The sequence below is a fragment of the Grus americana genome, chromosome 25 (genome assembly GCF_028858705.1).
Source record: "Grus americana isolate bGruAme1 chromosome 25, bGruAme1.mat, whole genome shotgun sequence".
NCBI classification, from domain to species: Eukaryota; Metazoa; Chordata; class Aves; order Gruiformes; family Gruidae; genus Grus; species Grus americana.
This window is the reverse complement of record NC_072876.1, coordinates 5,425,673-5,440,855: the sequence shown is the minus strand read 5'-3', so window position 1 is coordinate 5,440,855 and position 15,183 is coordinate 5,425,673. Positions and strand designations below refer to the sequence as shown.

Sequence of the window (15,183 nt, the reverse complement as noted above, 5' to 3'; positions counted from 1 at the left end):
GACTGCTATCACCTCTGCCCAGCACTTTGCCCTCGAGGCTAAACAGCCCGAACTGCCTTGGTCTGCTCCTAAGGCAGGTCCACCAGCCCTCTGGCTGGCCCCCGCAAGCTGCCCTGGTCCCTCTCCCTCCTCTCTCCCGAAGCTGGGTGGAGTGTCCCCGCCGGGGCCTCACCGTGCGAGGGAGAATCGGGAGGATGCGATGTGTCAGGCCAGGAGCCACGCAGGGCGCATGCCTGCGGCAGGGTGCAGCTTTACAAGACCGGCACTGCCTGGGCTCCAACTCCGTGTCAGTCCAAGCGCTGCTCCCCTAGCCCCGTCCTTGGACAGGTTTGCACAGGAACAAGGGGTGCACAGCGGAGTCTTGCACCCCGTGCTTGCTCTTGTGTCAGCCATGGGGCTGGGACTGCTCTCCCCACCGCCCCGAGGCTGTGCTGACCCCTCGGCATCCCGCGGTCCCTCTCTCACATCTCTGCAGTGGTGTTTGCTGACAAGGAAGGTTCTGGAGAGGAGCAGCCCTAGCAAACCCCTTGGGTCTGTGATTAAAATGCTGCTCAGGATGCCGCAGCCTTCCCTGCTGCTCCTGAAAATCACTCCAGCCTGCGAGCCGCTTGCAGCCTGTGAAACAGAGGCAACATTTTCCCCTGGCCTAGCAAAGGGGCCCATCAGCAGCTGTGGCTGGGGTGCTTCTGCGGGTGGCTTTGCAGGAGGGGTGAAGGGGGTGCCTGATCTCCTGGTGTACAGCAGAAACCGGATTGCTTCTACCTGGAGGAAGTCCTAGGACCGTGCCAATGGCACGAACAGCTCAGAGCCGTCATCCCGGGTTATATGCATCACAGCCCTGCTTGGTTACAGCATCCAGCCAGCCGTGCCCCTTTGGACAGAGGCAGACACGAGCGTGCAAGTCTCTGTCAGGCCTGATTCTCCGCTTGCTGCAGCCCTCTCTCCTTCACACCTTCCCCTTCTTTCCTCTCTTTGGCCAAATGTGCAGCTGGGCTGAGGTGCTGTTTGCAGGAAGGTGACAGCAGACGGGGTCAGGAAGCACAGCCCCTGTATCTTCAGAGATGCAATTTATATCAAAAGGGAGAGCAGCTGTATGCCGCAACCCAGCACTCCCCAGCACCAGGCGAGGGACACCCTAGGATTTGCGCAAGCGGAGGAGGAGGACAAAGGAGAGTCTCCCCCAGCATGAGCTGAGGTGATCACAACCATGGACTTACACAAAGTCTTGTAGTTTCCCAGCCAGACCCTTTTTTTTTTATAAAACACTCCTAACTACAATGAGCCCATTTTCACACCTGATTTCCCCTGGAACTCCATGAGGCTATGTGATTTCACTGTGACAATACAAAAGGAAAAAAATAACCAACACCAGAACCCAAAGTAATTTCAGAAAAAAAAAAAATCACAAAAAGCAAGCACGCCTGCCTTTTGCTCAGCCATTAAGTTGGCATGTTTGAAAAACGCCCTGCAGGCGCTGCCTTGCAAATGCACTGCTCAGTATTGCAGAGGCATCCGCCGGTGGGTGCCAAGTTCAACACCAGCGACCTCAGCCCATGTCACCCTTCACAGAGCGCACATTAAGGGACAGTTTGCTTTGGGCTATTATTGGTGGAATGGACCCAGCCCCCGTTACACAGTGTAGTCTCTCGTTAGTACCATGTCAGTCTGCCAGGGAGATGTACCGTGTTCTTGTCCCACGTGCTGGTGAACATCCATCACACCGTAACGCAGCTCGTCTCCCATACAGTCTTTGAACATCCACGTCTAGGACTCCCTGCTGGCTGCAGCAGCGGGGTGGTCTCCCTCTCCACATCCTCCTCCCAAAGCCATCCCCGTCAGGCTTTCAGCAATCCCTTCCTTGGCATGTTGATTATTGTAATTTATGTTTATGAGGAATGTTACGCACTAATAAGCAGCTTGTGTGACACAGCCACTGAGCTCGTGTCTCAGTCCACTAATTGCTTATAACATTCTTGCCCCTTGCATGTCGCTGTTTCTCTTAGAGCTGGTTTCTCTGTCCATGTCCAGTTTGGGGGCTTCCTCTCCCCTAGTAGCCACAGTTTTTGCTGGGGATCTCCTTTGCTTTCTGTTTTAAAATGGACTTACAGTGCCAGCTGGTCTCATAGCTGTGGTATGGAGCGTGTGGCAGCAGTTGTTACGCTTGAGGGCTGCACTGTGCTGGGAACGGCACATAAGTGTTCGAGACATCTCCCCGCCTGGAGACATCTCCTCTTTAAATAGAGGGGATGGTTGAGGATGGAAATCAGGAGCGTGCCAGAGCCTGGCTGGACCGCGGGGCTATGGAAAATGTGCCAGTTTCTGCAGCCAGTGGCGTAAAGGGAGCGTGATGGCTAACATCACACGGAGCTGCCGCTGACTTTGCAGCCCACATGACCAGGTACTCATTGACCAGGGGTTAGGGGAGGGCAGTCGTTCACGCGAGCCAGGAGCCAGCCTGCATGTTGTGCCTCTGGGTCTTATCTTTTGCTGCTCCTCCCCGAGCCCTGCAGAGCAAAGGATGCAAATCCCCACGATGCAAGTGAGAAACAGGCTGCTCAGGGCAGTGAGAAACAAGCTGCTCACCCTGTGTCACAGAGGACTGGGTCTTACCTCTGCTGCAAAGTCATCATGCCCCAACTGGGGCAATGTGCCTCAAGCCTGAACTCCACGTCTGCTCCTGCAGGGGCAGTTCCAGTTCAGAGCCCGTTTCCAGTTCAGAGCCCGTTCGTTCAGCCCTGCGTGCTCAGACGAGTCCTAGCTCACGTGCTCACTAGATGAGCTGACTGAAGAGCTGGTGTCGAATGTTTTACCCCACTCACAGAGCAAACCAGCATTACTAAGGGCTTCATGTCTTGGCTGGGTGTTGCCATGGGACAAGCTAAAGTGAACAAACAAAACGGAGCCTGGTAAAACATTGCTTTCCTCCATGGGGGCTCAGCTTTTACGCTTCTGCAATGCCATCTGTGAACCACTGCCCTGTTTCTTGCAGCATCTCCCAGCAAACTCGATGGTTCTAATAGAAGAAATGAGAGTCAGCAAGTCTCCCAAGACTCCCACGCTCAAAAAGGAAAAGGGGAAAAGGAGTTCTGTCAGCAGCAGAAGTGAGGCAGCCTGCATTTGTGTTTTCTGGACAGTCTTCCTTGTGGAATCTCAGATATCTGGAAAGGAGATCCTATATGCTTCCCCCCAGGAATTCCCCCCACAGAGCTCGTGCGCCCTTTCCTCCTCCTCACCAGCTCTGCAGTGTCCTCTGGGTTCCCACTCCCCACACTCTGCGTAGACGGATTTTGTTCCTTCCCAGCCCAGGTGTCCTGCCGGCATCCCTCTGCCTTCCCCCGCCACGTTAAACCTCCTGCGCATCCCCCAGATTTAGGCATAATACCCACTAATTACAAAAACTCTACTGACGGACAGGATGGTCTGTAGAGGGAGGGCGAGGATTAATATAGCCGGGGATATAAGAAATTAATTAGTTTCAGTCAGACAATGTTGGCACCTCCAGTCGGCCTGATTTATTTCCATGGCTGGTCTATTTTTGGCAAACTGAGAATGTTTGGCTAAATATAAGACAATAAATAGCTGGAATGGATGGTGAAGCTGCTGCTAAATACATAACCCCACTTGGAGTGACAGAGGCTGAAATTTCCGAGGCAGCCCATGGGAAGCAGGCAGCCCACGGTCCCTGCCGGGTCCCGAGTGTGCCCCCCATTTCACGGGCTGCCCCCGCTCCGTCGCATCTGCCAGGAGCCTCAAGGACGAGTAGGAAGAGCTACGGAAGGGAACTCCCCCGACTTGTGTGCTGAGGCTGGGATCCGTGTCGGTGTGTGCGCGGCTCCCCAGCCTGCAGAGCAGCTCGGCTCCCCGCCCCGCAGCCTGAGCAGGGCCGGCTCCCGCCCGCAGCGCTCCCGGCCGTCCCAGCGCGGCCCCGGGCCGGCTGCGAGGGCAGCGGAACCGAGCGGGCTCCTTATCCCGGGGCTGCGGCGGGGAGGAGCCAGCGCCGCACCGAGCGAAGCGCCGGCACCGCGCCGGGTCCCGCACCAGCACCGCACCCGCACCGTCTCCGGCACCGCTCCAGCCCCTTCCACCTCCGGCACCGCTTCTGCTCCGGCATCGGCACCGCTCCGGCGCTAGTACCGGCCCAGACCCTCTCCGGCACCGGCACCGCTTCTGCTCCGGCACCCGCTCCGGCCCCGGTGCGGCTCCGCTCCCACACCCCGACCCCGGTGCGGCCCCGCGGCGCCCGGAGCGCCGCCCCTGCTCTTCCCCGGGACCCGGCGTGGCGGCGGCAGGAAGGAGGAAGGAGGGAGAGCGACCTGCTCGGCGGCCGGTGAGTGCCGGGGTAAACACCGCGGCGGGCCCCTGCCCTCCCCTCCCGCAGCCCCGGCGGCCGGGCAGCGCTTGGCCGGGGACTGTCGCTGCCTTTGGGACTGTTTGGGCAGAAAGTGCTAGGGGAGGGGATAGCTAAAGTTGGAGATACGGTGAGGGAGGGTTCAGCTCTATACCAAGCTCAGCAGGAGTGTATACCTGTCAGTTCCCTGATGGAGGAGATCCCTGCGCATGTTTTGGTCCTAAACGTGGTTTGGGGAGCCCTGGTCAACCCTTCACTCACTATTGACTTCTCCAACATGCACCGTTTGGTAGACACCCCTGGCATGGGTCCCTCTGTGAAGGACCTGGGGGGTCCCTTCTGTCTGCAGTGTGAAAGTTTCCAGGGTGGCTCACGGGGAGGGGGCTGACACCTGGGTCTGTCTGGGACGTTCCCCTGCTCAGGCTGGAGTCCTGCTGCTGGCTGGCCGGCAGCATGGCATTCTCCTTGCGCTGCATTTTTCTGTGGCTGTTGTATCAGCTGCATCTCTCCAACATGCCTGTTGCTCTGACGAGTTCCCGGGGGTGTGGAGAACTTGCCCCCAGAACGCCTGGTCCCCTCCTCGCTGGCAAGGAGATCCTCAGGCAAGACTGCCCGTTGAGAGCTGGTCTCCCTGTCGTGCCAGCGCTAGCTCCTGAAAAGTCAGGCTGTAATAAACTGGCTCTTCTCTTCATGAAAACAAACTGGAATGAGCATGCTGGCTGGTGGGCACAGTGATGGCATTAGCTCTGAAAAGAAGAAAGCAACAGGGTCAGGCCTGGGGCTGCTGGCATTGGGTTTTTTGTGCTCTGCATCAACCAAATGAATGGTGCAATATGTGCGTGCGGGGGATTGGAGAAGGGGAAGGGCTTTGAACAAGCAGCGGGCAGAAAGTTAGTGCCTCCGGATGAGATTTGTCAAAGGGCAAGTGCCTTCGGACAGGACCCTCTTCTTGCAAGGAAATAGGATTAATTTCCTCCTCAGTGGTAATGGGGCAGCATGTAGATCTGCAACATGTGCTAACACACAGAGCTGAAATGTGGTAAATGCAAGCAGAGTCTTGTTTTCCAGCCTTACGAGGCATTGACAGGGCATCTGGGTCACCCCGTCTGTGGAGAGGTCGTAAAAACCAGTTCCCATGATCCTGAAAAGATTCCCTTGATACAAACACCAGGCCGTCAGATAATTGGTCAGTTAGTGTCAGCGGGAACGCGTCAGTGGTGGCATGCTGAGATCTCAAAGTGCATTTGTAGTCTAGAGCATCCTTTCCTCCCTTGAGAAGATACATCGATGGGATGTGACATGTCCAAGAGCCTGATGTGAAGAAGGAACAGAGGCAGGAATAGGAGGAGGGCACCTGGTTCACCAGCTGGCACCCCATCCATGAAACTTCAGCTGTGTGTGTGTATGTGTGAGGCATCCAGCTCATGGTTTGCTGATTTTTAGACTCTCTTTGTCATGCCAGAAGACTTCTGTGCAAGTTTTGGTGCCCATTCTCCAGGCGGGACCACTTTGGATGGGAGGTTTTGCAGATTTCACAGATTTGTTTCCAAGTGCTCAGGCTTATTCACTAATGCAGGAAAGTATTTGCCCCATGTCCAAATGAGGGCAATTAATAAATGAGTAGTGGAACAAACTCCCCAGCAATGACTGGGAGTTCCTCCTCTCTTATCCTGCTTGGAAAAGAGAGGAAATTTTGTAACCGAAGAACAGGACCCTGGAGATCTGACCCTGTCCTTGGCGTTGCCACAGATTCTGTCTGACCTTGGACACGTCACCGTATCCCCATGTCTGAGTTCCCCCGTCTATTAACACTTGACCTTGCTTTGTTCTCAGAGGTTTGCTCCCTGAGATCTATAGAGCTTTGGGATGCTGGCAGAGATAGGCGTGGAAGCACTAAAATACTTGTCTCGGTGCTGCGAAGGCCCCTTTCACGAAACAAGCACTCTTTGTGGTCCCTTGAATGGACCCTTCAGACAGGCTTCGCTGGCAAGCGAGGGACAAAGAGTGAAGCGGTGGTGTCACATATTCGTACGTTACAGGTGACTGTGATGCGGCTGACGTGCCCGGCTGCTTTTTACTGGCTTCCAAACTAGCTGCTTTAAATCTTTAGCTGCTGCCTTTCGTAGGCATTTATTGCCGCTGTTGCTGTCTGGTTTATCGCGGGTAGGCACGGGCTGGGGTGCACGGGTGCGGGGGGACAGAGGTTTTGCCTTCTGTTGCTGCCGCTGTAACTAGACAAGATAGATGGAGGCAGCTTCATTTTGCATATGGGAAAGTGGAGAGACAAAATGGCTCGCTCAAGGTGCTACAGGGAGCCTGCGGTAGCCCAGGGAATTGAGTTTTGGTCTCCCAAGTCCATGCGCATCCCTCCCTTCCTTCTGTCCTTTATGCTGCACCCTGCCAAGAAAGGGTGAGGCCGAAACCTGTGTATGTACTTTCCGTGTGTTGTGCATGCATTAAAATATCCACGTTGCAGTTTCCACTGAGACCATCCCCTTGGTCTGGCCTTCTGGAGAGAAATGAATGTTTGGTCAGTCCTTGTAAACCCTGAGACATTCCTCTGGCTTCCATACAGACCTGAGGTTTGGGCCAGAAGGTCTGAGAATCTCCAGAAAATCTGGGAGACATGTTTGGAGTCCTGTCCAAGTAATAGCAAGAGTTTCCAGGAAGGTTTATACTCAGTAAGAGCCTCCCAAATTCTCCTTCCATGCTGAGGGAAATTGAGGCAAACTTAAAGCAGCTTCTCCAGGCAACAGGACAGGGGATCTTGACTCTGCGGTCAGCTTCAGAGTTCAGAAAAGATCCCAACCCAGCCTGGAGTGAGTTCCGCTCTGCGTAATTACAGTACTGAAACCCTGAAAGGTCAGCTCTAGTTGATGACACAGTCTCAGTTTACATCTTTACAGGTAGAAGAACAATAAAAGGTCTTTATTTTAAAAAGGCTCTTCAATGGCTTTCAGCAAACTCTGTCCATGCAGAGGTTTGACTTGTTGGGTTTGCTTTTCTCTGAATTAAATTGCTTGTGCTGTTTGTAAAGGGAAAACTGATAGCAGAAAGCAACCTGTTGATTAATGTAGATGTGAAAGCCCAGATTACAATCTGGTGAACAATTAACTTTGCAGAGTCGATCTGTAATCAGAAGGAGCATCTCTTGCTCTCTCTTTACATTTCTAATGAAGGTTTCTTTTCAGGTAGCATTTTGCCTGCAGCCGATGTTGCTCATCTGCTGCTTGCTTGCTCAGTCGCTCACAATCTTAGCTCGTATCTTCGTCTAGGCAGCCTGGCTGGAAAAGAAGCTGGTGTGAAATTATTTTCAAGCCGCAGAACAGAGCTAGCAAGCCTTCAGAGATGGCTGGGGTTCATCTGTGCTTCTGACACCACTGCAATCTCTCATCTCTCTTCTTTCTTTGCCTCCCTCCTTTCGTGTGGCTTATTCTTGTTGGATCTCCAGTCACAACTTGAGATCTGTATTCTCTTGCCTTCTGGGTTTCCTCACTGTTTTAGGGATGAGCTCCAAGCCACCACAATTAAGGCTAGATTTTTGCAGGCAGGCTAGGCACGCCGCATTCCCACTGGGAAATGTCCACATATATTCAGAACAGCATGCCTGCCCACCGGGCTGATCTCTGCTGAAAATCTGACCGTTTCTTTTCACACCTGAGCAGCAGCTGGGCTCTTGTTAAAATTCTCACCCGTGTGCTGAATGCATAATGCGCCACAGTTTGAAGTGTAGGCAGGACCCGCGGGAATACAGCTCATGAAGCGGAAGGATGCTCCACGCTTTGGGGCACTTGCTTCAGAGAGTTGGGTTCAGATGCCAGCACCAGCTCTCCTGGTTTTGTTTGCGGCTTTTCTGTGCTCCCATCTTACATCAGGTACCGTCCCTGCCACACCGGGGTGCTGGGAGGATAAATGACTCTAAAAGTGTTCACACTGTGGAACAGGGGGGGATGTTTGACCTGGCGTTTTCAAAGATGGATGCTCATTGCTTTTTTGGGGAACCAGGTCTCCCAGAGCAGCTCAGGTGGAGCCATTTCAGAGCAGTTCAGGCTGTGTACAGACAGCCTGGGTCTGACGCCGACCCGCTGTGAGCCTGGCCCAGTATTCTGCTTCCCTTTTATCTTCCTTTGTGGGTTTAAATCAGGGGCGTTTTGAAGCAGAGACAATTTCTCATCGCTGCCTTTTGCACAGCGAGTCCTCAATCTCCGGGGCCAGCAGGCACTACCGTAACAAAAATAATAAATTATTTGAGTAGCATATTTCTGATACAGAGCTGTCAGTGCCTGGCACCAGCGTTGCAGGGACACATGGTATCATCAGAGCTATTACTGCTTGTGATGCAAACGGGATGGAGCCGTGTTGGGTTTACTGCCCTTTCGTTAGTGCACGGGGAAGGGAAAGTGTGCAGCTTCTGTGTGCGCCTGGAAGGGAGGGCACTGCAGATGAAGACACTTCATTGCCCGTTAGTGGCACATTCAATCCAATTAGTTTGTTACTTTTTAATTTTATTCATCACGCCTGAACAATTCACCCTCAGAACACCCTTGAGCTAATACTGTCATCTGCATTTATCAGGGGGGAAACTGAGGCAAGGAGCACATTCCTGGTGTTAGCAAGGTCCCGCGACTGGTGGCACTGGATGCCAAACCCGAGGGCTCGTACCCTCTCCAACGTGTGCTGCTTTGTGCTGGTCTGCAGCTAAGAGCCCGGCTCTCGCTGTGGTCTGGGGTGACATGGATTTTATTTGTCTTTTGAGCACCCTTTCAGTTTTTGCTCATGACCTGCCATACGGTAATGTTTTTATTAATGAAGACTTCTACATGAACTCCAAACCCCCGCCTTTCTTCCCAACCTCTGAAACGCTGAGGTGTTTCCTTTAAAACAACCCAAATTTCCCCAGCCAGGGGCTTTGGAGTGGGGTCGGGGGCTGGATTTGACCGGTTTCATGGAGCGCTGCTGCTGTTTTGACGACTTTTAATTGAATTGCTGAATTAAGAAGAAGAGGCTGTTGAAGCTGACCATAAACACTGCAACCTCGGAACAAATTGAAATGTGCCTTTTTTGGGAAGCAGAAACATTCCAAACGTTCCGTTTATTTCTGCTACTTCTCTATTTTTATTTAAATAGTTTATTTTTACTCAGTAAGTGTTAATTATTTGGTAAGTGTTAATTTTGCCGGTCACTCAGGGGTTATGATTCATGATCCCAGTTAGATTTGGTTGCAAACCCCCCCCCTCCCCGCTGTCGCTTCTCCCTCGCACTCGCTTCCCCCCAGCACTGCCCACTCTTGAAGCCGCATCTTTTTTTAGTTGCTAAACCTGACAGGGTTTATGAACAGGAGCCTTAACTCTGCGCTTGTGAACATGCACATGCATATAAATTCATGGGTGGATTATTTTCTGTATTCCAGCATGGAACATAACCTGGAGCTTGGGTTTATGCCTTCTAGCATGACTTGAATTATTTGGTGGAAAGCCTCTTAGGCTGGCAGCTTACGCACTGAGCCTGTGCTGGAGCAAACGCTGCTGATCTATAGATACCCAGAGATGCGGCCAGGGACCGACAGGGATCTTCAATAGCACTTGGGGGTTTTTTTTGTATTTTAGACTTTAAAAATCCGGTTTGAATGATGTAATAGCAGCCAAAGTCATCTCTTTTCACCCTGAAAATGCATCCTCCTATTGCATCTGCCCGTATCAGTAGGTTAAATTCCACTTCCTGCCTTACTTCACCAGATGCTCAAGTGGTGTAAATCAGCATTGCTCCCTGAAGTCAGTGGACCCACAGCAGCGCGAGACACGGCAATTTTGTCACCAGCCAAGGCTGCCAGTGTCACAAATCCTCTCTAGTTTTGTAGTAGGATCTCTTCTGTCATGTGTGCTTGTGTCGTCTCTGCTGTCACCAGATAACCCAGAGAACTAGAAAGTGCCACTCATTTCTGCAGCACCAGCATCGCCAGAGACCTGGCAGAGTGTGTGCTTCAGAAATCCAGGATCCAGTCCTGGTACAGCAGATCTGGGCAGCGGTGATCTATAAGCAACAGACCGAAGGAAACGGTGCTGCAGCAGTGGTTTGGAGGTAGGACCCAGGGCCAGATCTCCTGGACTCTTTTCCTGGCTGTGCCATTGACTTGTTATTTGACCCTGGGTGATTCCCATCCCGTCTCTGTATTTCCTGCCTCGGTGGGGGGGATAATAGCCAAATTCACGGCTGAGCTACGGTTCGTATTAGCGAAATGCTTGGCTATCCTTAAACAAACAGTGATCACAGGAGGGTGAGGAACCGTCCCTGTGTTACTGTCGGCATAATAACCTTTCTGGCATCTGTTCTCCATGCCTCAAATTGGAGCAGTGATTTAAGTGCAAGGGAGAAGCAGTAAGGAAAATCTGCATTCAGCCTAAAGCATATATTGCTCCTTCTGCTACAGATATTCCTGAGGGTTGGTCGGCTTGTAATTATTAACTTACTACTGCGCAGTAATCACTGCGCCACAGGATACAGGAAGTGTAGGCAGTCGGGAGCAAACCGTATCTCACAAATCCCAGGCTTTTCTTATTCGTCCTTTGTATTTTGCCCATCGTGGTGGTATCTGACTTACAGCCCTGCCCATCAAGCTCTCAGAAGAGACATAATGAGCCAGCCTGTGGCTGGAGACCTCTGTGCGCTGTTTGCTTTTCACGTTTGCAATTAGGGGACTGAAGGCCAGTGTTAGTCCGGAACAGGGAACAGCGACGTCCTGGCCTGTGGCTGCAAGGAGGACCTCTTCTGCAGGTCTGCCAATGTTCCCCCTCCTGCTTGGAGAAGACCACATCTAGGGGCGAGCCTTTGCAGCCCTCGCGACCTGCCTCTACAGTGAAGGCATTGATACTGCCTATGTCCTGAGCGTGGCACTGGCCAGAGGAGGTGAATTACCAGCCCTGGAGACTGAAAGCCTCTGTTTATCCCAGGAGCAGGTTCGGCACGGACGGGGAGCCGCGCTGCCAGGATGCGATGGAGTCGGTCCCCATGGCCTGCTCGGGATGGGTGTGCCGAGCAGAGCTGCCTGTCGCAGGGGGGACCTGGGGGACAGCGCAGAGCCCATGTCACCCCTCTCAGCATCCTCAGACGGAGCAGGGGCAGAACCTGTGCAGCACCTTAGTCCATCAGCTGGCAAAACCCTGGCATGTTTTCTTTTTCGAGGAAGAGCTAGAGTCTGAAATGCTGCCCAGTGCGGAGGAAGCCTCTGCAGGGCCAAGTCTCACTGTAAGCTTGTGTGGTCGAGGCAAGAAACCTCTAAGGGATGCCTCCGACTGCCCTGGTCAGAGGAGCCAAGGGGTTTGTTTTTCCGCTGGTTTGTTTTTTGATTCAAGGCAGAAAACGTCTCTAATGTGGGTCTGCGGTGAGGGAGGATGGGCTGTCAGGGCCACCACAAATCATCGTCAGCATCAGGAGCTGCTGCTGTGCCCGTAGCCGAAGGGAGATGGGGACGCAGGGACCTGAAGCTGCAGGGGCACGGAGTTTGAGCCCCGTGGTCCTTGTGTTGACCAGGCGCCTCGGAGCCGTTTCAGCTCTTTGGAAGGGTCCCAGAGAGGCTGTGGATGGTCTGGAGGCACCTGGGCAGCCTTCCTAGTACTGGGGTTTTAGGGAAGAATTTACAAACACCATTTGCAATGTAAATTGGTGTGTGAGGGACAGAGAAGCAATATTACCTGGCTGGGAGTCTGAGGGGGAGGCAGAACTAGCAGTTTTAATGCTCTTTTTTTGTTATACCGAGGAGTTGTGTTGCCTCTCGTCCAAAAGACAATTAAAAATGCAAAGAGTCTGTCTGTCCCCCAGACTGCTCTTTCCATAGCACCCCAGCACGCACCTCCCAGTACCACCGTCACATCCCTCCCTTCCACCATGATCCTGCTTTAGCAATAAATCTCAAAGCCCCTGGAAAGAGCAAGAGCATTGAGGAGCTTTCCCGGCACTCTTGTTGCTGCCCTGTCCCTGGAGAGCCGGGGCTGGGATGTGCAGAGGTGCCCGTCACGCTGTCGAATTCCTCTCAGACCCCGGTTGCAGCTCTGCAGCGATGGAAACGGGTATTTCCTCTGTGCAGGAGGTGCAGAGAAGATCCGATTGAGTCATTTTAATTCCAGGAAAACATGACACAGTATCTGAGGGAGAAGGCGTGTTTTTATAAATTACCATTAGCAGCATGTGTTCTATTTAAGTACTTAATCCCTTTCAATCCCTTCTTATTAACGATTAATTGTGCAACTAATCGCACTATGATAGCAGCATTGCCGGTGCAGTTAGTTGCGGTGTGTACAAGCAACCCCCGCCAGTATTAAACCAGATAAGAATTTGGTGCGGTGCTGAGAGGGGGGCACCTCAGCTCGGCTGATGCTCTGCTGTGTGAACGGGGGCCAAATCTCTCGTCTCTTTGGGTCTCAGGATTATAATCCTTCCTTATCTCGAGCGTTTCCTATGAAGCATACAGCTTATCAGCTTGCGAGGCAGGAGAGGAGTAGAATTGAATACAACCAAGCAAGCTTTGAACAGCCCTGCTTGATGTAGTCCCTTTTCATCTCACTTTCTGAGCTTTGAGTCTCCTTGACTCTCACGGCCTCTTACTGAAAACCACATGGAAATATGTCTGTGTTTTGATTTGGGGGGCCGGGGGGGGGGCTATATTTGAAATTATTTCCAGATGTGCTTCTGATATCTCACAAACGGGCGGTGGACTGCAGGCCACGGGTCACCGCATGTTGCAGCCCAGCACCTATCTCTTCCTAACAGTGTCCAAGGACCGGCGAGTCCAACCATATGTTTTCCTGCAAGAGATCGCTCTCCCTCACTCTCTTTGACTCTGTTTATCTCCCGCTGGGCTCTCTTATCTCCCCCAGTTTCCAAGGCTCGTGCAGAAACCCATCCAGCTTGTCAAGGACACCAGAGCTGCGGGCAGCTGTGTGGGGGACTCAACCAGTACGCGATGAGAGTTGCGATGGTTGTTAAAGCGCAGGGGGGAGGTGGGCTGGGAGTGAAGAGAGAAGTGGAAAAATGAGTTTAAAAAAAAAAAGAAAAAAAAAAAGAGATACATTCTTTATTTTAAAACCCACCAAATATACTTGCTTTGTCTGCCATTCCCATGACTGACATTGCAACTTTCAGGACACCGAGTGGCAAGCTGGGGCTTGGCTTGGCTTGGCAAAACAGATGTTATTTACAGTTTAACAAGGAACAAGGTTTATCTAAACAATGTGTTCTCGCCGAGTGCCCAGATATGCATGAAATGTTGCCCTCCATAGGGAAGTGAGCAAAGGTTCGCAGGCACTGCGGCATGCTTAATCTGTTTATACATGTTTCATCTGGGATACCTCTGTTTGGTATCCAGACGTGTCCGTGTTTGGTTTAACATGAAAATGTCGTAGTCATGGTGGTGCTTAGCTGTGGTGGGGTAGGGATATTAGGGAGGTAGGTGTCCCCAGGCAGTGCAGAAGGATGGCGGAGGATGTCCTGGAAGCGTGCGCTGCTCCCAGGCACAGAGGTTTCCTGGAAGGCAGCATCTCACTGGGTTTGGGATCCTGGAGAGATTGCACCATCACAGGGCCTGGGCTGGGCTCTTGGGCAATCCCACAGCCTCCTTGTGGCATCCCTGTGTTTAAGGAAAATGGTGGTGCTGGTGCAGAATACCTGATAAAGAGCTTCCTGAGCAGAGGAGGTACAGCACGGACGTACTGGGAGAGTCTGATCTGCAAGCACATCCCTGTCCTGGGCTGCCCACGGGTGGGAGGTGCCCCTGAGGACGTCAGGGTGAGGAGCAAAGGGAAGGATGTGTCTGCATCTCAGACCAGTCTCCTGCTTTCTTCTCTCCCAGCTCTTTCTAAGGAAGCTGGTGGAGGAGGCAAGACAGTTACTGAGAAGGTTTTTGCAATATGGGCACGCGTCCAACCCGGTTGGCATTCCCAGATTTCAGGCGTGCGAAGCTGCCGCACATCTGGGGGAGGCCCCCACGTAATGTTCATTGTACTAGTCAGATCCTAAGCGGAGCGGGACTATTTAAGGATCTGCTTCATTTGCTTTCACTAGTTGTTCCCTGAGACATTTGCTACTGTGAAAATCTCTTTTGGAGTTTGTTTCTGCACTATTCCTTCCCTGCACGTGGCCCAGACAATGTCTGGTTTTCACCGTGCTGCCCAACCCCTGGCTCTCTGCAAAGTGGAAATGCTTCACGTGCAAAAATAAGGAGTGTAGTGTTATTGGCGGTGGTATCAGCGCTGAGATCGGAGAAGCCAGAGAAGGAATAGCAGGGACACTCGGCTCCCTTCAGATCACAGAGAAAAACTTGGGATGTTGAAATGGGGAGAGGGAGAGAGCACAGGGGACAGCGGAGCAGGCGAAATCCTTCTGTACAGGAGCAGCTTTAAGAGTTTGCACAGCAGGGCACAAGTCGTGTGTCCCCCGAGGCAGGCAAAGCACTGTCGGCTTTCGGGGTGGTGCATGTGCACGGGCCAGGGGCAAGGGAGAACCATCCCTGGAGGCTGTTCGTGCTGATGCAAGAGTGTCTCAAAGCCTGGCGTCTAGGCAGCAACGCGCAGCTCTTGCCAAGTTTGCTGCCTCAAAACAGTGCTCCTATCGCACTGGGATCCCTGGCAGCCACCTCTTGGTTCAGGAGGCTTTTTAAATCTCCTGCCTTCCTCCAGCCTTGATGGCAGCTTAGTAGAGGAGATGTCCCTGAGCACCAGCTGGAGCGAGGAATTGAGCAATCCCTTCTCTCAGCGTGAGGACAAAGTGGGGGCTCGGGGTCTGGGAAGCAAAGCCAAGCCAGGAAGATCACATGGATGCCCACCCGCACGTCTCACCCCCGGCTG

General features: G+C 52.7%; 1 protein-coding gene across 1 annotated transcript in view; it reads left to right on the top strand.

The window, feature by feature from the left end:
• The first annotated feature begins 3,530 nt into the window (after positions 1–3,530).
• The window catches only part of CDK18 (cyclin dependent kinase 18), a 40,340-nt gene continuing 28,687 nt past the window's right edge, over positions 3,531–15,183 (top strand). The window contains exon 1 of the mRNA XM_054804075.1: positions 3,531–4,327. The gene's annotated coding sequence lies outside the window, so the exon portion shown is untranslated. The remainder of the gene's footprint in view (positions 4,328–15,183) is intronic.